This window comes from Lithobates pipiens, unplaced genomic scaffold (assembly GCF_037356315.1).
Source record: "Lithobates pipiens isolate NorthernLeopardFrog02 unplaced genomic scaffold, aLitPip1_a1.2 Scaffold_8, whole genome shotgun sequence".
In the NCBI taxonomy this organism is placed as follows: Eukaryota; Metazoa; Chordata; class Amphibia; order Anura; family Ranidae; genus Lithobates; species Lithobates pipiens.
The window spans coordinates 598,072,024-598,093,007 of NW_027507903.1; the positions used below are offsets into that span (position 1 = coordinate 598,072,024).

Genomic DNA, 20,984 nt, shown 5'->3' on the forward strand with positions numbered 1-20,984 from the left:
CATGGAACCCTTCCTGTTCCAACATGACTGCACACCAGAGCACAAAGAAAGGTCAACAAAGACATGGATGAGCAAGTTTGGGGTAGAGGAACTTGACTGACCCGAGTCCTGACCTCAACCCAATAGAACACCTTTGGGGTGAATTATAGTAGAGACTGCGAGCCACATCAGTGCCTGACCTCACAAATGCACTTCTGGAAGAATGATGAAACATTCCCATAGACACACTCCTAAACCTTGAGGACGGCCTTCCCAGAAGAGTTCAAGCTGTTATAGCTGCAAAGGGTGGGCCAACTCAATCTAAAATCCTACCAAGTCTGGAGGTGCCATTAAAATTCATGTGCGTGTAAAAGGCAGGTGTCCCAATACTTTTGGCAATATAGCGTACATTTAAATGATGAATTTTTATAGAGCTGTATTCATTTGTCCATCTTTATCCCTGCATGGAGCTCTTCAACATGTTCGGTTTAAACCAAAAAAAAAAAAAAAAAAAAAAAAAAAAAAAAAAAAAAAAAAACTTTCATATCTCCAATCACCCCATTTCTGAGGCAATGAGGTCACCCGATACCTTCTTTTCAAATTCTGTCCAATCTAAATCCAGCAAGGCCACCGGACCCTCATGATGTTCCACATCAAAGCACAAATGAAATTGGTGAGTCTGGGAACAATGGAGCGAGGATATCTGAGCTCACACTACTGATATTTTCCGAACCCCAAAACAATGGCACAATGGAATGTCAGAGGAATGGTACACCAACACCTGATATCCTGGAAGGTCATACTGGAACACTGCTACAGCCGGGGGGCCACTAATAATTTGTATATATTATACTCTAATATAGATTAAAATAGAATACAAACATATACTGTATATTTAATACTTGTATTAATACTTTAACGATTTCAATTCTGGACACTTTGAATGAGAATTACTGAGCCATGCAACACTGTACCCAAATTCACTTTTTATAATTTTATGAGACAAATAGAGCTTTCTTTTGGTGCTATTGAATCATCACTGGGTTTTTTTTTGTTTTTTTTTGATGAATAAAACACAAATACTAAAACAATTTTCAAAATTAATGCATTTTAAAAAAAGTTTTCGCTAAAAAATAATCCTTCATAAGATTAGGCCAAAATGTATACTGCTAGTTTTTTTTTTGATAATAACCCAAATTAGTGTATATTATTTAGTCTCTGTGTAAAAGTTTATATAGTTTACAAACTATGGTATATACACTGCTCAAAAAATAAAAATTTAAAGGAACACTTTGAAAACACATCAGATCTCATGGGGAGGGGAAAAAAAAAAAAAGGTCATGTTGGATATATATACCGATATGGACTGGGTAATGTGTTAGGAATGAAAGGATGCCACATCATTTGATGGAAATTACAATCATCAACCTACAGGGGGCTCCCCCCACCCCCCCCCCCCCCGAAAATCAAATTGAAAAAATTATGCAGTAGGCTAGTTCATTTTTCTGAAATTTCATGGCAGCAACTCAAAATGGTACTCAGTAGTTTGTATGGCCCCCACGTGCTTGTATGCATGTCTGACAACGTCAGGGCATGCTCCTAATGAGACAACGGATGGTGTCCTGGGGTATTTCTTCTCAAATCTGGACCATGGCATCACTAAACTCCTGATTAGACTGAGGTGCAACCTGGTGGCATCAGATGGACCAAAACCTAAGGTCCCAGAGGTATTCTATTAGATTTAGTTCAGGCTAGCGTGAAGGCCATTCAAATGGTATCAACTCCTTCATCCTCCAGGAACTGGCTGCATACTCTTGCCACATGAGGCTGGGCATTGTCGTGCACCAGGAGGAACCCAGTAGCCACTGCATTAGGTGTAAAGGTCTGACAATGGGTCCAAGGATTTCATCCTGATACCCAATGGCAGTCAGGGTGCCGTTGTCTAGCCTGTAGAGGTCTATGCGTCCCTCCATGGATATGGCTCTCCATGGAGGGACTCACTGACCCACCAAACATGCTCCCTGTAACATTCAGAATGACCAAACGTTTACGGCTTCTCCAGACCCTTTCACATCTGTCACATGTGTCCAGGGTGAACCATCTCATCTGTGAAAAGCATTGAGTGCCAGTGGCCAAATCTGGTGGTTCAATGGCAAATGCCAATTGAGCTTCACCATACTGGGCAGTGAGCACAGGGCCCACTAGAGGATGTCGGGCCCTCAGGCCACCCTCATGAAGTCAGTTTCTGATTGTTTGGTCAGAGACAGTCACACCAGTGGCCTGCTGGAGGTTATTTTGTAGGGCTCTAGCAGTGCTCATCCTGTTTCTCCTTGCACAAAAGAGCAGATACTGGTCCTGCTGATGGGTTAAGGACCTTCTATGACCATGTCCAGCTTTTTATAGAGTAACTGTCTTCTGGAATCGCCTCCACGCTCGAGAGACTGTGCTGGGAGACACAACAAACCTTCTGGCAATGGCACGTATTGATGTGCCATCGACTGCCTGTGCAACCTCTATAGGAAAGAGCATGACAACAGAAAACCGACAGACATGACAACAAAGATGACTGCATACCAAAACGCATGGACAGGGCAAGGAGGGCATTAATCAGAGAGGCAGCACAGAGAATTAAAAAGGTAACCCTGGAGGAGCTGCAGAGTTCCACAGCAATTGCTATGTCTGTCTCAAACCCAACACATCACCCAAAGAACACCATCCACACAGTGAAACATGGTGGTGGCAGCATCATGCTGTGGGGATGTTTTTCAGCAGTCAGGACTGGGAAACTGGAGGTGGAGGGAAAGATGGGTGGTGCTAAATACAGGAATATTCATTAGAAAAACCTGTACCACTGTGTGTGATTTGAGGCTAGGATGGAGGTTCATCTTCCAGCAAGACAAAATGACCCCAAACACACTGCTAAAGCAACACTTGGGTGGTTTAAGGGGAAACATGGAAATGTGTTGGAATGGCCTAGACAGTCAAAGCCCAGACCTCAATCCAATAGAAAATCTGTGGTCAGACTTAAAGATTGCTGTTCACAAGCGCAAACCATCCAACTTGAAGGAGCTGGAGCAGTTTTGCAAGGAGGAATGGGCAAAAATCCCAATGGTAAGATGTGGCAAACTCATAGAGACTTATCCAATACGACTTGGAGCTGTGATAGCCGCAAAATGTGGCTCTACAAAAGTATTGACTTTAGGGGGGTGAATAGTTATGCACATTGACTTTTTCTGTTATTTTGTCCTATTTGTTGTTTGCTTCACAATAAAAATAAATACATCTTCAAAGTTGTGGGCATTTTCTGTAAATGAAATGATGCAAATCCTCAAACAATCCATGTTAATTACAGGTTGTGAGGCAACAAAACACGAAAAATGCCAAGGGGAGGGGGGGGGGTAAATACTTTTGCAAGGCATTGTACTTACAATTACACAGCAAAAAACAAACAAACATTCTACTATGCCGCTTGAGTTTGGGGATATCACATGTGCAAGACTTTTACATCCAAGATGCATAGAGGGGTCCAAAATCCAAGGAGCACCTTCAGGCCTTCCAGGGGCATAAACATGATATCTAATTTCCTGACAACCTATCACAGTAAGGACCTGGAGCACCAGGACAATGGAAACGCCCACAAAATGACCCGGTTTTGAAAAACAAACACACCTAAGGTATTTTCTGAAAGGCATAGGGAGACCTTTAACCACTTCCCACCCGGCCAATGCATATAAACGGCCGGGTGGGAGCCGTCTACTCCTGATAGGACGTTCAGGAACGTCCTTCAGGAGTAGCGAGATCACCCGCGCAGCGGCGCGATCCCGATGTGCTCGTGTCACCCGGACACGGCACATCTCAGATCGGCAGGAGGGCTCTGTGATTGGCCCTCCTGATCACATGACGGCCGTGTCCAATCACGGCCGTCATGTGATGTAAACAAACAGCCGGTTGCTAGGCAATCGGCTCTCCTCACACAGAAGTCACCGCTGAGGAGAGGAGAGCAGATCGCTGCAGCCGGCTGATGATCAGTGAGTATGGGCTGCTTTTTACTCACTGATCATCAGTGTAGTGTAAACACACAACACACCACACAGTACAAACACAGTCCCCACATATGTCCCCAAAACACACATGTCCCCAAAACATACATGTCCCCAAATAATAAAAACACATGTCCCTAATAATAAAAACATGTCCCCCACATATGTCCCACTAAAATCACATGTCCCAATGATTATCTGCACACATATGTACGTGATCACCTGCACACATATGTACATGATCATTTGTGTACATATGTCCGTGATCACACAAACCAATTACTATACACTTAACGGAATTTTTTTTACCAAACACATGTAGCAGAATACATTTTGGCTTAAATTTATGACAAAATTTGATTTTATTGGATTTCTTTTCAAATAGAAAAAAGAAAATATTGTTTTTTTTCCAAATTTCCGCTATTTTTGCGCTTATATCGCAAAAAAAAAAAAAAAAAAAAACGGAGTCGTGAATAAATAACACCAAAATAAAGCTCTATTTGTGCGAACAAAATGATAACAATTTCATTTGGGTACAGTGTAGCATGACCGCGCAATTGTCACTGAAAGCGCTAGAGCGCTGAAAGCTGAAAATTGGGCTGGGAAGGAAGGGGGCAAAAGTGCCCTGTATTGTAGTGGTTAAAAATAAAAATTTTGCCACAAGTTTTTGGAAAATGTAGTAAAGAAAAAGAAGTTTATTTTATTTATTTTTAACACAAAGTTTTCAATTAATAAGACATTTCTAACAAAAAGGGTCCATCAACCCAAATCGGGCATTTTAAATCTGATCTCCAGCCTTCCCTTCGGTCTCACAATGTGCATTAGAAGCTGCAACAAATCAGATAGAACCCACCCCATATCCTAGATCGGGGTAGGAAACCTGGGGCCCCCCCAACTGTTGCAGAACTACAAGTCCCATAATGCCTCTGGGAGTAATTGTAACTGCAAGCCTTGCAATGCCTCATGGGATATTTAGTTCCACAACAGCTGGAGGGCTCCGGGTTGCCTACTCCTGTCCTAGATGGAGGATGTCCAGCATCATCTAGCTCTATCCTCCCCAACCTGACTGTCCCTGGCCTACCCAAGACTGCTCACTCCTCCAGACACCGCCCCCCTAATCAAGGCATTTTCCATTTGCATAAACTTCACCCAACCAAGAGCCAGCCCACTGCTTGCATCAGGGGTGAGAGCTCAAGAGAAGAGTACTGAGGCAGGGTCCTGTGAGGTTTTCAGGAAGCTTTGTACAGCCCCTTGCAGGTCCTTTCCACCAGCCATGATCTGCCAGCATTGCATAGAGAAGCACAGAGACCCAGTGATGCAACCGGGTCGAAAATAAGGCATGTAATAAAAACACAAAGGTTTCTTTTTTTTTTTATAAATGCATCAGCATCTCGATGAGGAGGGAGAATAGAACCAGGCAAGAAAAAAGAAAAAGGAGGGAGAATAGGTGGAGGCTCCGATTCTGCCCTCCTGGGAGTATTGTCTGGGGCCGCCCCCCCGTTACAGTATCCATCATAGAAGTTAAATAAACAAATCTATCAGCGGCGGTAGAGCCCCTAATAGATGGCAGGTCAGGTATGCAAATGCAGCGCTCTCCTGCTAGTATAGGTAAATTTGATTCTTTTTGGGCTCTATTGTAGCCAGTGGAGCCGATCTGATTATTTTGGCTCTGCAGGCTTGCCCGTCTCCCTCCCCCCCGTCTTTCCAGAAATCTCTGGAACATATTGGGTGGAGAGGGTAGAAAGCAGGCTGACCTGTAATACGGCCTCAGCCAATCCCTGGTCAGGAGAATGACCAGCAGGGAGGCCCCATCCAAGTGGGGTATATAGAGTGTGGAGCATACAGTAGGGTCCTTTGCCTGCTGGAGTGTGAGCCAGCTTGGATTAAATGGCATCAGACCCAAAGGGGAGATCTAAAAGGGGGAGCGCTGCGGCGCCACATCTAAAGAACTCTCCAGCATCTACCAAACAAGAGATACGAGTTTTGGGTGGACTTCCTTAAAGCCTTTTGGTCATTCCCAGCTACTTTAGAGGGTGACATAGGAACCTCTCACTATGTGAGTACTTGTCAGGCTCCATCAGTGTAATGCATAGAACAAAACAAGGGATTGGAGAAGTTCCAACATTGCCCAATGCTGTCCACCCTCTATCAATCACTGACACCTGCCAAGGTAATGCCACCCAAAACAAACAATCCGCTTACAGCCCGCCGCTGTCACCACATCCACAATACACTTGTCACTTTTCCCAGCACCCAACTCCCTTCTAATCCAAACGCCATTCAGGACTCCAAACCACATCCTGCATCACCCTAACAGTACAGCCACCTCCACCCAAAACCACGAGTGTTCCGGCCACGGAAATCACTGCCGCCCTTCTGCATCTCCTTTGTTCAAAGCCAGGTCCTGGATGTTCCGGACTTGGCATCAGTGTTGTACAGGCGCCTCTCCTCTACTGGAACTGCTTATGCAAATGTTTCACTGCACACTGTAAGCCTCCCACAGTGTGCATTAGAAGCTGCAGCAAGTCAGTTAAGACCCTGCCTCAATGCCTGACTAGAGGACATCTAGCATCATCCAGCTCTTTCCTCCCCAGCCCGACTCCCTGCCCTGCCCCTTTTATTCACTGGATTTCAGTTCTCGTAATCATGGAGGCTCCTTGTCAAATGTGGGCATCACCGCAGCCTCCTGTTTTCAGGACGCTATTTACAACACCCTCTTTTCTCCTCCAACCAGCCACTATCTGCCTGCATTGCATAGAGAAGCATGAACACCTAGAGTGAGATTTTAACCATTTAAGTTAATGGGGGGCATTAGAAGCTGTCAGTCTGCATTAATTTGGGTCATAAAAAACAAAAAAAAAAAAAACACACACACACACACACACACACACACACACACAGCTTTAGTGACTTTGGACAAATGCTTCCTCCTGTCTGCAGTAGACGGTCTCCTCTTTAAGGCTACATGCACATAGTCGAAGCGCAGCAGCAGGGGGCGACCACCACAGACCGTGTGCATCCAGGGTCATCATCTCTGGAGTTCTGGCCACTACCTTATCAAGAATTTTGGACACCTTAGGCCAGTGATGGCGAACCTTGGCACCCCAGAAGTTTTGCAGTGTAGTTGAGCATCATGGGAAACGTAGTTCCAAAACAAGGTGCCAAGGTTCGCCATCACTGCCCTTGGCAAAACCTAATTTTGCAGCACCCCCCTTGGCTCCACCCGACTCCATCCCCCCTTTGCCCTGTCCATGTATACCCCACCTTTTTAAAGGAAGCGCCCCTCAATGAATATTTGCTTGCTTTGATTCATTCGGGAGTCAGGACACAGTCATCCGCTGCCACTGTGCCTCCGACACCATTTGCGAACAGTGTGGTGGCCTGCTGATGCTGAGACTTGGTTGCTTGTTGCAGAGAGGAGAGTAGGAACACCAGTGGCTGGGCGCCCCGTAGGCAGCAGTTCGCCCTAGGCGGCTGCCTAGTTTGCTTAGTAGCAGCACCGGCCCTGGTCAGAGGCTGCAACAGGGGATAACCTGCGTCAGACATTTGCAAATGCTGCCAAGAACAGAAGAGGTATCAGTACTTCTAGGATTGCATCAGGCACCTCAAGTACATTTGTGTACGATGATGTCCAAACAAAGATGGTGCCGTCTCTCTGAAGATAAAAGCAGACAAAAGCATGCTCATTGGGGGGAGCACTATAATCTCAGTAAGAGGTCCTGAATACCTGGAAGGATTACATTTACACATTTGTTTTTATGCATGTAAAGTGGTTGTAAACCTCAGCCATAAAATATGAACAAAGCATAGCCCTCTATAATGTGATAATGTGTACTTGTCTCAAACCAAAGCATCAGTGTCATTTCTGTCTGCCGCTTCCTATCTGCACTGAGTCACTTCTGACAAGTTTTCCTGACATAAAAACGTGACGGGGGGGGGGGGGGGGGGGGAACTCCAGCACACAGCCTCTGATTGATACGGCTCAGCTCTGTTCCTGTGTGAAAGGGGGGATGTGTCCCTTCCCTTCAAATCAGCTCTCAGTGCTCTCCTCACTGAGCTCTGCAGAGTGCAATTTCAACTCTCCGTCCCTTGATTTCTGACAGCTCAGGCAAGCTTTCTAAAGTCTCCAAAATGTTTAGAGAAATTTAACGTGAATCCTCACAGGGCGACACTGTGGGCACACTAGTAACAATATATCAACGTCCCGATATAGATTGGAAAGAGAGAATTAAAGAATATTTGCAGAAATGGACTTTATAGGCACACACATAGTGGTGTGTGGTTCGCACTCTCGCCTAGTAGTAAAACGGGTCGCCGGTTCGAATCCCAACCACAACACTGCCTGCCTGGAGTTTGCATGTTCTCCCTGTGCCTGTGTGGGTTTCCTCTAGGTACCCTGGTTTCCTCCCACAACCCAAAAGACATGCTGGTAGGTTAATTGGCTTCTGTCTAAAATTGGCCCTAGTATATGAATGTGAGTTCGGGAACCTTGGATTGTGGGCTCCCCGAGGGTAGGGACCGATGTGAATGTACGATTGACAACACTATATAAAAAGTACCTTAAATAATAAAAGATAAAAATTTTAAATTTCATTGGATAAAGTTAAAATTGTATTTAACAAAACATACAACAAAAACACGTCATTAATGCATTAAACACAAAACACAGTCCATTTCTGCAAATATTCTTATTTTCTAAATTCTCCACTTTGAAGGGCCATAGAGAAGACTGTAGATAAAACCGGTACAAAATTAATGTAGGAGGCAGAAAAAAAAAAAAAAAAAAAAAAAAGGAGGGGAGGTGGCACACTGGACAATAAAGAACATTTTTGATAGTACAAAATACAATTATGCAAGAAAAACAATGAGAATTATAATCATGTAAAAAAATAAATAGGAGAAACATGGGGCACATTGGAAAAATGCGCCATGTAGACGGATGTAGGAGGATTGGCTTCATCTCTGTATTACCTGAGGCCATTCACTGGGTATATGGAAGGGTTTCCAACCACTTTAACAAGAAAACCTTTTCTGGACGATTGGAAAATGTAAAAAGTGATACTAAAAATAAAACATGTTATACTTACCTCCTCTGTACAGTGAATTTTCACAGAGCATCCCAGAGCCTCTTCTTGGGTCCCTCTTCTGTGATCCTGGCCCCTCCCCTCCTGCCGCGTGCCTCCATGGCAAGCAGCTTGCTGTGGGGGCAACCGAGAGGCTGCGTGTCCCTATTCAGACCTCGCCCTTTCCTCATTGGCTAACTAATTTTGATTGACAGCAGCAGGATCCAATGGTGCCACTGCTGTGTCTCAGCCAAATCAGGAGCGAGAGAGTCCCGGACGGCTGAGGCACTCGTGCACGTGGCTGGATCAGGGGGAGCTCAGGTAAGTATTAGGGGGGCTGCTGGACACTTCTCTTAATGCATAGAATGTGCATAATGCATAGAAAAACCTTCTGCCTCTACAAACCACTTTAATAGCCATTAAGTCCATTTCAGTGGACATGCTTAAATCCAGGAAACGTCCATCATCATCTAAAAGTGCTCCAAGCATTTGGACTTCCGTGTTGTGGTAATACATGTAACAGTTTATGGCTATTTGGTGCCTTTCATTGTGAATAGCAACCCAACACATTAAGGAAACACATCCGAATAGTAATGTGCCGCAATGTGGGTGGGGGGGGGGGGGGTGGGTTGATGCTTGCTGGCTGAATTGCACACAAGCCTGAAGGACTGAGTACAGCACACCAGCCTTCCAAAGCAGTTTGCATTTCCATACTTATTGTGTGGAGCATAAAAACCTTTAGTGTTGAGGCATGGAAGGTTTTGGTAGAATATACCAGGCCCTGGTCTCAAAATTGGGAACCACGTCTCTATACCAGTGGTCTCTATACCAGTGGTCTCTATACCAGTGGTCTCCATACCTGCATCTCAGGGGCTAGATATGGCTCTTTTCTTGTTTTTATTCAGCCCTTGGGGCATTATTCCTGCCAACAGTGGGGCATAGTTCCTGCCACTGACAATGGGGCACTATTCCTCCCACTGACCCCAATGATGGTGGGCTTTATTCTTCCCCCCAATACTGAAGAGGGGATGCGGTTTACTCTCTTCAACACCAGGACATTTTTTCCTTCTCTCGCTGGCCAGTCTTGCCCTCCTAAAGTTTGAAGGACAGTAAACTGGCCCTTTGTTTAGAAAGTTTGGAGAGCCGATCAACAGATCAATTTTTGTAGCTCAAGGTACAATGATACCATACAATATCAACCCAAACACTAAAAATAGAACCCATAACAGCACATTTGATAATGCCTTCAGAACGGCATTAAATTCTTCATGGTATAGATTCAACAAGGTGTTGGAAACATTCCTCAGAGGTTTTGGTCCATATTGACATGATAGCATCACATCCATGATGCAAATCTCCCGATTCACCACATGTCAAAGGTGCTCTATTGGATGGAGATCTGCTGACTGTGGAGGCCATTAGAGGACAGTGACCTCATCATTCAATGGTGAGATTGGAGCTTTGTGACATGGTGCATTATCCTGCTGGAAGGAGCCATCAGAAGATGGGGACACTGTAGTCATAAAGGGATGGACATGGTCAGCAACAATACTCAGGTAGGCCATGGGATTTAAACGACGCTCAATTGGTACTAAGGGACACAAAGTGTGCTAAGAAAATATCCCCCACACACCCACCAGCCTGAACCATTGATATAAGACCAGATGGATCCATGCTTTCATGTTTACGTCAAATTCTGACCCCACCATCTGAATGTCTCAGCTGAAATTGAGACTCATCAGACCAGGCAATGTTTTTCCAGTCTATTGTCCAATTTTGGTGAGCCTGTGCGAATTGTAGCCTCAGTTTCCTGTTCTTAACTGACAGGAGTGGCACCCGGTGTGGTTTTCTGCCGCTGTATAAATTTAACAAGTAAAAGGCGCAAAGCTCCGATACCTCAATATGACAATATATGGTCCATAATAGTCCAGGAGCAAGAGTCAAGGAAGAAATAGGCGAGTGTCAGGGATACCACCAGAAGCAAGTTCCAGTAAAACTAAGGAAAGGGGCGCCTCTAAGTATATATCAAACAATTTTATTCTAAAAACAATATCTACGCACATGGAAAGAAGTAGGGTTGAGTTTGGGTGCATCTCTGGGCTGAGGAGGAGAGACTATAAGTCACAGTGAGTCCGCTTCTGACTTGAAAGATGCAGCACATCGAAACCCAGAGAGGGCGAGGTGGGATCTGCTCTGCAGGGTATAGATTCCAGGGAGGATTAGGGTAGTAGGATTAGGAGGCTGCTGCTGTAGCTCATCTGCTTCAAGGTTCGATGTGTTGTACGTTTAAAGATGGTATTCTGCACACCTTGGTTGTAACAAGTGGTTATTTGAGTTACTGTTGCCTTTCCATCATCTCAAACCAACCAGTCTGTCCAGTCTCCTCTGACATCAACAAGGCATTTTCCTCCACGCAACTGCCACTCTGACCATTCCCAGCATTTCAGCAGTTTTCGAAATACTCAGACCAGCTTGTCTGGCATCAACAACCATGCCACATCCAAAGTCACTTAAAGTGGTTGTAAACCCCATTTTACAACCTTATGCTACATGTGGGCCTATAATAAGGCTTACCTCCAGCTACCCAGGATATCTCCTAAACCTGCACGGTTTAGAAGATGTCCCCTGCATGTGCCGATGTCATCGGCACATGCGCACTGGGGAAAACTGAAGCAATGCCACCTGTGCCGTTGCTGCAGTCTGTGTCGTTACCGGCGGCTCATCATGGCTCCAGCCAATCACAGTGCCAGAGCCGCGATACCCAGAAGTTCTCTGGGATGACATGCTGGTGGCCAGAGGGGGAGACGAGGACTGTTGTGGGGTCTTCGATCTGAGGTAATACATAATGAGCTAGTATGCTTTTTCTTGCAGGGTTTTTTTTTTCTTCTTTTTTTAAGAGGGTTTATTTACTCTTTAAATCCCCTCTTTCTTCCCCATTTTGATGCTCGGTTTGAATTTCAGAAAGTGGTCATCGCCACGTCTTGCTGCCATGTGATTGGCTGATTAGCAATTTGTTACCCAGAACTTGAACAGGTGTACCTAATAAAGTGGTGTGTGTGTGTATATATATATATATATATATATATATATATATATACATACATATACATATACATATACATATACATATACATATACATATACATATACATATACATATACATATACATATATATACATATATATATATATATATATATATATATATATATATATATATATATATATATGTGTATATATCCATATACATATGTACACACCAACTGCAAGTTCAGCTTTTTCGCTGTTCGATTGGGATCTACATGGGAAGTGCGTCACTTTCTGTGGTGTTGCTGCACCCATAAAGAGGAATAGGTTACCTCCAACGTGTTACTTTACCCATGAGCATTGCTAGCATGGGGCACATGCCCCTTATCTACTGCTGGTTGACCAGGTTCTCGAAGCTGAAATGCAATTTTGTGTTCCCTGCAGCTCACATACAAACCTAAGATTGATTGCATGTCCAGGATTAAGCGCCAAGGGAAGCTATAGTAGGCTCCTTCTCGGCTCTAATGGTGTCATAAAGGAGACACATGGGAGGAAAGACATTCCCCATTTTTTCTGCTACGCTGTAGATGGAGGTGCCCCCAAGTCTTTCACAATCCTAGCAATGCCCCCTGGCTATATCTACGCCCCATGCTGGAAGCTTAGATAATTTACAATAAGGAACTTGGTACCACAATGTGGCTTCCCTTGTATTGGCACAGGTATGTAACTAAAACCTATTTTTAAGCAAAACCTCAAAAACAGTTTAGAGCGCCTTTTTTGTGCTCACCAGGAAATCTTTGCATTATATACTTCATAGCAACACAACCCATATTAATGCCATATCAAGACACATAATGGGGCTGGAGGAGCGGAAGAGATAACAGATACTCGCTCAAATGGAATTATGCAATCACGAAAAGCAAAATTTAAGTGGATTTCATCAACACGCAATTGGGTGAACACAGCTACAAATTGAGGAAAAATCTTCAGCTCCTTAAGCAATGCCCTCAAATTCAATGAACCCACTGTATCAATGTCTCAAGTCAAACATTGCACATCAACATACTCCAGCAGACTGTAGATCAATGTCACATCCACCCAACCATTGCTCCTCAACTTACGACTCAGCAACAAATTGTATTCTAGTGCTACATCAATCTAAAAACACTGCACTCTGCATCAATGCTTCAAGTCAAACATTGCACATCAACATACGCTATGCCAGCGCACTGCATATCAAGGTTGTATCCACCCAACCATTGCTCCTCAACTTACGTCTCAGCAACAAATTGTGTTTTAGTGCCACATCAATCTAAAAACACTGCACCCCACACCATATCAGTGCTACAAATCAAACATTGCACATCGACATACTCCCTACCAGCACACCACTGCACATCAATGTCTTGTCCACCCAACCACTGCTACTCAAAATGTATGTCTCAACTAATTAGCTTTCCTATATTTTGCACCTACACATTGGGGATCATTTACCAAAACTGAAGTGTGCAAAATCTGGTGCAGCTCTGCATAGAGACCAATCAGCTTGCAGGTTTTGTCATCAAAGCTTAAAGGGGTCGTAAAGGTTTGTGTTTTTTTTTCATCTTCATGCATAGGATGGATAGGTGAAAAAAAAGGCTCCTGACTCTTGATTGGATAGATAGCAGTGCAGCTATTGGCTCCTGCTGCTGTCAATCAAATCCAGGGGGTGGGGCAGAGTCATACATTCGGCCTCTATGGTGGTCTAATGCTGGACTCGGGAGCATGCCCGCAAGGTAATCCCCCGGGAGACCGCTTCTCCCAGGGGGAGATCTGATGTGGAGAGGAGCCGCAAGAGCCACCGAGGGACCCCAGAAGAGCAGGTTCAGGGCCACTCTGTGCAAAATTAGCTGCACAGTGGAGGGAAGTATGAGAAGTTTTAACAACAATTACCCTTACAATCACTTTAAACAATCTGAAGTTAGAAGCCGATTGGTTACCATGCACAGCTGCACCGGATTTTGCACTCTCCAGTTTTAGTAAATCAAATCCATTGCATAGCAATTCTACATCCATTCAAGGAAAGTAGAGCACTACAAAGTGCCAAAACTATATATAAAAAGGTCATGCCATTCCAAGCATTGCAACTCCTTGTACTCTTGTGTACACAAACACAAACCAAAACCCTGCAACTAAACATATTCGCGCCCAAACCATGCAGATCAGTGCCATTATATGCAGGACATTGTGTAGATCCTTATCCTAAACCAAAAGCACTATGCCAAAATGCAGCATCAGATGAAATTTTGCAAGTCACTGACTCATACCCAAAACATACAAGCATGTACATGGACACATTCTCAGAAAAATAAATAAAAAATAAAAAAGCCCCGCTCTTACAAAAAAATAAAATTCAGGCGCAAAATCAGATGGAAATACAATTTCATACCGTACCATATTTTTTCCTTCTCTGCATGGGTTAATTCTTTTAACACAATGTTTGCTCTGATCGCCACCACGCCCACCCCTCTTTCATGTGTGTGAAAGCTTTAGAGGACTACACCCGATTGCAATCTGGATTAAATACGAATGGTCAGGTGACCAATGGTTTGTGTGTATAAAAGACAGATTGGGGTCGGTGGTCCTAAAGCTATGATTAAGCACAACTAATGCCGTGTACACACACACGATCGCACATTCTGACAACAAAATCCATGGGATTTTTTCCGACGGATGTTGGCTAAAACTTGTCTTGCATACACAATGTTGTCGGAAATTCCAATCAAGAATGCGGTGACGTACGACGAGCCGAGAAAATGTAAGTGCCATAGCCAGTGCGGCTCTTTTGCTTGATTCCGAGCATGCGTGGAACTTTGTGCATCAGAATTGTGTACACACGATCGGAATTTCCGACAACGGATTTTGTCGTCAGAAAATTTGAGATACACCAAAATTCCGATGGAGCCTACACGGTCGGAATTTCCGACAAAAAGCTCTCATCGAACATTTTCCGTCGGAAAATCCGACCGTGTGTACGCGGCATAAAGGTGCGAAACTCATCAGCTATCCTCTGTTGGCGTATGGACAAAGTTTTATTAATAAAGGCATTATATTGGAGTGCGGCCATCCTATTTAATTTCTCTTGTCTACTGCCTTTGCTGAGCCGGCACCCTTCATCGCCTGAACATAAGGATGGTGTGAACACGAGTCCTCACCTGGAGCGGTAATTTCTTTGGATAATTCCATACCGATTTTGTACAAAATGTAAAAGAATAAATAAATGATACACCAAGTTTGGTTTATTACAGCGTTAACAGCTGGGTGAAGCTGCGTCGATGTGAGATATGGTGTTGTGTCCCTTAAGATGTAAGGTTTTGGTTGAGGTGGCACAATACCACATTAACGCAACTTTACAGATTTGCATTTTAAACCCAAAACCATCTATATTATCACAACAAACCATAAACTGCAACTTTCTTTTTTTTTACTAAAGCACAGCTCATGAATGCCACCTCAACTAAAAATATTAGATCTTCTAAATCAAGTCACTGTATACCATAACAGCAAAAGTAGATGTATGCCAAGACACTGTTTACCGATAACACATCAATTAAAATATTGTAGATCGACACAAAGTATTCCCAAAATAATGGCATCTCTCAAAGGCCTCCAGCAACACCAACATAATTCAACCTCATTCCTCATGGTTGCACTGCATATTACAGCCACATCAATCCTAGAACCGTCCTTTAAAAAAAAAAAAAAAGAAATTGCGTATCAAAGCTACAGGAAAACTGAAATTCTCCTAATTCCTTGACCATCCATGGAGACCTTTTACCCTATTAGAGATAACCTTTATATTGCGATTTTACGGTTTACAAAAGTTCCCAATAATTATAGTTATTGTGATTTTTTGTAAACCGTGAAATTAATACCTCTAATTGGGTACCAAAAAACATATGATATTGTGGATGATCAATTTGTAAGCGTTTTGTCCTGTTGATGGTCATGCAATGTTAAGTTGACACATTGATGGAAACCCTAAGGGTCCTTTCACACGGGGCGGATCAGTTCTGATCCGCCCCGTGGATGTCCGTTTGCTCAGCGGGGATCACTCCGCCGATCCCCGCTGAGCAGGGAGATGACAGGTCTGTCTCCGCACACTGTGCAGGGACGGACCTGTCACAGCGCCGCTCTCCCCTATGGGAGATCGGATGACGACGGACCGCAGTGCCCGTCGTCATCCGATCCGCAGACGGATGGAAAAATAGCTTTTTCCTCCGTCACACTTTTTCGGATCGGAGCGGGTCGGATGTCAGCGGACATGTCACCGCTGACATCCGACGCTCCATAGAGCTCTATGGAGCACCCGTTCAGGTCCGCCTGAAAAACTGACAGGCGGGCCTGAACGGGACGTTAGTGTGAAAGGGGCCTAACAGCTTGATGGATCGCCTCCCAATTCCATACTGGAAAATTGCAAATGGTTTAAACATGGCAAGCTACACCAGCCTAAAAATTGCAACCCAGGAGTAGTCATTAAGTATTGCATAACAACCCAGTGACAATCCAGAATTGCACTTTTTCTCATTAGCATTCAACGATCTAACCTTTAAACACACAGCTACAATTTTCAACCCAAGCAATCTGTCAGCTCCGTTATCTAATGACGGTTTACTGTCTTCAGCACTGTCAGCTCCTATCCGACTCATAGCTCTGCGTTTGTCTTCGGATTTTCCCTTTTCATAGACTATGCATACAGCTTCTATCCCCTTATGTGTTTCCAGCAACTACCACCCCCCACCCCATGCCCAGCTGTGCACACACCTACCCACACAAACACAAGGCACCCCAGTGCAAGCTGGGCTTGCGCACAGACAGATGGCAACCCAATCTGCAATGCCAATAGATGAAAACATTTTGTTGTGTATACAGAAAGAGGAAAATCATCACAGAGGGAGCTGTCAATCACCCAGAATGCTTGTAATTCAGAATGCATGCAGCACTTAGACACCTTACACACCACACTACACCCTGCACATAGACATGCAATGCCCTGGAAGGGTCACAGCAGCCCTTACCTGAGACAATCTGAACAGATCTTGCCTGTGTGAGATCCTCTACCTCTGCATTCACTCTCTCTCTCTGTCTGCCTGTCCCTCCCTCTGCTTATCTCAATGTCTCTCACTCTCTCCAGCCAGTGGCCACTCCTTCTCCTCCTCTCCCAGCCACAGGATCTCCCTCCCAGCTGCAGAGCAGAAGACAGGACCAGAGACAGCTCCTTTAATGACAGCATGAGATGGATAGGGGGAAACCAGAGAGACAGGTCCTAGGTAGACATGGCAAGATGGGTATAGGGCAAGAGAGAATGCTCCCTTGAAGAAAGCTAGAGATGGGTAGGGGGATCAGACAAGTCCTAGACAGCCAAGATTAGAGGAGTATAGAACAACAGAGACCGCTCCCTTGAAGATAGTATGAGACTGCTATGGGGAACCAGGGACAAGTCCTACACAGATGGGATGAAATGGGTATAGAAAGCAACTCTCTTAAAGACAGCATGAGATGGACACAGAACCAGAGACAGGTTCTAGATAGGACAGGATGAGATGGGTATAGGGCAAAAAAAGAGACCACTCCCTTGAAGACACCATAAAACAGATATGGGGGACCAGAGACAAGTCCAAGACAGACAAGATGAGAATAAAATCGAGAGCGACTGCTCCCTTGAGAACAGTACTAAACACATATGGGGAACCAGAGAGGAGTCCCTAGACAGACCATATGAGACGGGTATAGAAGAAGTCAGACAGCTCCTTCAAAGACAGCATGAGAGAGATAGGAGGACAACCAGAGACAAGTCCTAGCCAAACAAGATGAGATGGGCATACAGCAAAATAGACCAATATGGGGAACCAGAGAGGAGCCCTAGACAGATCAGAGGAAATGGATCAAGAAAACAAAGCTCTCTTAAAAGACAGCATGAGACTGACACAGGGAACCAGAGACAGGGCTTAGATAGGACAGGATGAGATGGGTATAGGGCAAGAGGGACCACTCCCTTGAAGATAGCAATAGATGGGTGAGGGGGGTTTAAAGACAAGACCTAGATAGACAAAATTATTGAGTGTAGAGCAAGACAGACCTCCTCCTCAGACAGTATGAGACACATACAGCGGAACCAGAGACAAGTCTTAGACAGACCATATGAGATGGGTATTGAAGACAGACAGCCCCTTAAAAAAAAAAGCATGAGAGATATGGGAAAACAGACAACTCCTAGACACGCAAGATGAGATGGGTATACAACAGACAGCTCCCTCGAAATGTAGAAGAGACAAACCCAGCAAACCAAAGATGGGTTCTAGATAGATGGCATGAGACAACTATAGGGCAACCAGGACCTATACAGACCAGATGAGATCGATTTTGAAAAACACAGACAGCATGAGATAAACACAGGGAACCAAAGACAGGTTCTTGATAGCCAGGATGAGACAACTATAGTCTAATAGAAGCCGCTCACTAAGGTTGTGAGGGTTATCAAGAGACAGCTCCCAGACAGACAGAAAAATATGGGATAGGGCAAAAGACAGCTCTCTCAAAGACTCTTGCAAGGGTCAAAAGACAGGTCCTAGACAGACCAGAAGAGATATAGGGAAACAGTCAACTCCTTCAAAACAGCAGGAGATTGACAGGAAAGCAGAGATGGGTTCTACGTAGAGACAGTATGAGACAACTATAGGGCAACCAGGACATTATGGTTGCAAGGGTCAAGAGAGGTCCCAGACTGACCAGGCGAGATAAATATTGGGGGAAAAAAAAAAAAAAAAAAAAAAGTACAGTCAACTCCTTAGACAGCAAGAGATCGACAGATCCAGGAGGCAGGTTCTAGATAGATAGGATGAAACAACTATAGACCAGGTGAGACAACTATAAGTCAACAGACAAGCTCACCAAGTTTACGAAGCTTACAAGAATTGAGACAAGTCCCGGACAGACAGAAGATGATGGGTATAGGGTAACAGACAGCTCTTTCCAAGATTTACAGTATGTGACTGACATGGAAAACCGAAGACAGGATGAGATAGGTATAGGGAAAGGAGACGGATCCCCGAATGACAGCTTTAGACAAATATGGGGAATTCTAGACAAACCAGATAAGATGGATACTGAAAAGGACAGCAAGAGATGCAAACCAAAGATGGGTTCAACGGGTTGACTATGCATGCCGTGTGCTGTGATGCCGGGTTTCTAGATAGATAGGATGAGACAACTATAGGCTCACAGACAGGTCACTATGGTCGTGATGGTTGCCAGGATGAATAGACGGGTCTTAGACCGAACAGATAAGATAGATTTTGATAAACACAGCTAGCAAGAGATGGACACAGGGACAGAGGCGGCTCTTTAATTAGGCAAATTAGGCGATTGCCTTAGGCCTCGCCCACAGGAAGGGCCTCGCCATCGAGCGATTGCCTAATTTGTCTCTGAGGTGTTGTGCTGCACTGTCTGCTGCTGTGTGGAGTGTCTCTCAAACGGCGGGGTGAGCGAGCGGCGGGCGCGCTGCACACAGCTGCAGACAGAGTGAGCTCCGCGGCGGTGGATGAGGGGGGTGATAAGAGTATGTCCGACTGTCTAATATGCATGGCTTAGGCTGCCTGTGTGTCCAATAGCAGCAGCGCTGTCCTCCGAGTCCTAGCCCTTCCTTCCCCTAACGGCGGCCCCATTGCATGCCGGGAATTGTAGTTCTCCCACAGAGCACAGGCACATAGACTTTAACATGGCCGTCTGGTGCCTGTGCTCTGCAGAGACTACAACTCCCAGATTGCACTGCAGGGCAGAGCTAGAACATCATGTGTTGCTTCTCCAACTGAGTCCTGCTGCCTTTACCAATTTGTCACCAAGGCGAGGAGCAGGATCATCAGGTACAGTTTATATATAGGTTTTTCATATATATATATATATATATATATATATATATATATATATATATATATATATATATATATATATATATATATATATATATATATATATATATATATATATATATATATGAAAAACCTAACAACAATGCACCCCCACCAAATCTAAGAGTCCAAAGGCCATATTAACTCTGCATTGACAAGACAGTTTTATTTTCACACATTCTAAAAATAACTTTTCATCTGCTTTACTGAGGATGCTTTACAGTGGCTGTGTTTGATGGCATGGTGGCTGCAATTGATGGCACAGTGGCTGGGTTTAATGGCACAGTGGCTGCAATTATTGAGCACAGTGGCTGCGTTTGATGGCACAGTGGCTGCATTTGATGGGCACGGTGGCTGTGTTTGATGGCACAGTGGCTGCGTTTGATGGCACAGTGGCTGAGTTTGATGGGCACAGTGGCTGCGTTTGATGGCACAGTGGCTGCGTTTGATGGGCACAGTGGCTGCGTTTGCTGGCACAGTGGCTGCATTTGATGGCGCAGTGACTGCATTTGATGGGCACAGTGGCTGAGTTTGATGGCACGGTGGCTGCAATTGATGGCACAGTGGCTGCATTTGATGGGCACAGTGGCTGAGTTTGATGACACGGTGGCTGCATTTGATGGGCACGGTGGCTGTGTTTGATGGCACAGTGGCTGCAATTGATGGGCACAGTGGCTGCGTTTGATGGCACAGTGGCGGCGTTTGATGGCACAGTGGCTGCGTTTGATGGCGCAATGACTGCATTTGATGGGTACAGTGGCTGAGTTTGATGGCACGGTGGCTGCAATTGATGGGCACAGTGGCTGAGTTTGATGGCACGGTGGCTGCAATTGATGGGCACAGTGGCTGAGTTTGATGGCACGGTGGCTGCAATTGATGGGCACGGTGGCTGCAATTGATGGGCACAGTGGCTGCATTTGATGGGCACG

At 44.7% G+C, this 20,984-nt stretch overlaps 1 protein-coding gene across 5 annotated transcripts in view; it reads right to left on the minus strand.

Annotated features, from left to right (window-relative positions):
• The window catches only part of ACHE (acetylcholinesterase (Yt blood group)), a 212,294-nt gene that overhangs the window by 120,006 nt on the left and 71,304 nt on the right, over nt 1-20,984 (minus strand). For 4 of the 5 annotated variants that reach the window (XM_077470506.1, XM_077470503.1, XM_077470505.1 and 1 more), the window contains exon 1: nt 17,167-17,289. The exons of the other annotated variant lie outside the window; for it this stretch is intronic. The gene's annotated coding sequence lies outside the window, so the exon portion shown is untranslated. Of the gene's footprint in view, nt 1-17,166; nt 17,290-20,984 lie in introns of those variants that run through there. 5 annotated transcript variants of the gene reach the window in all.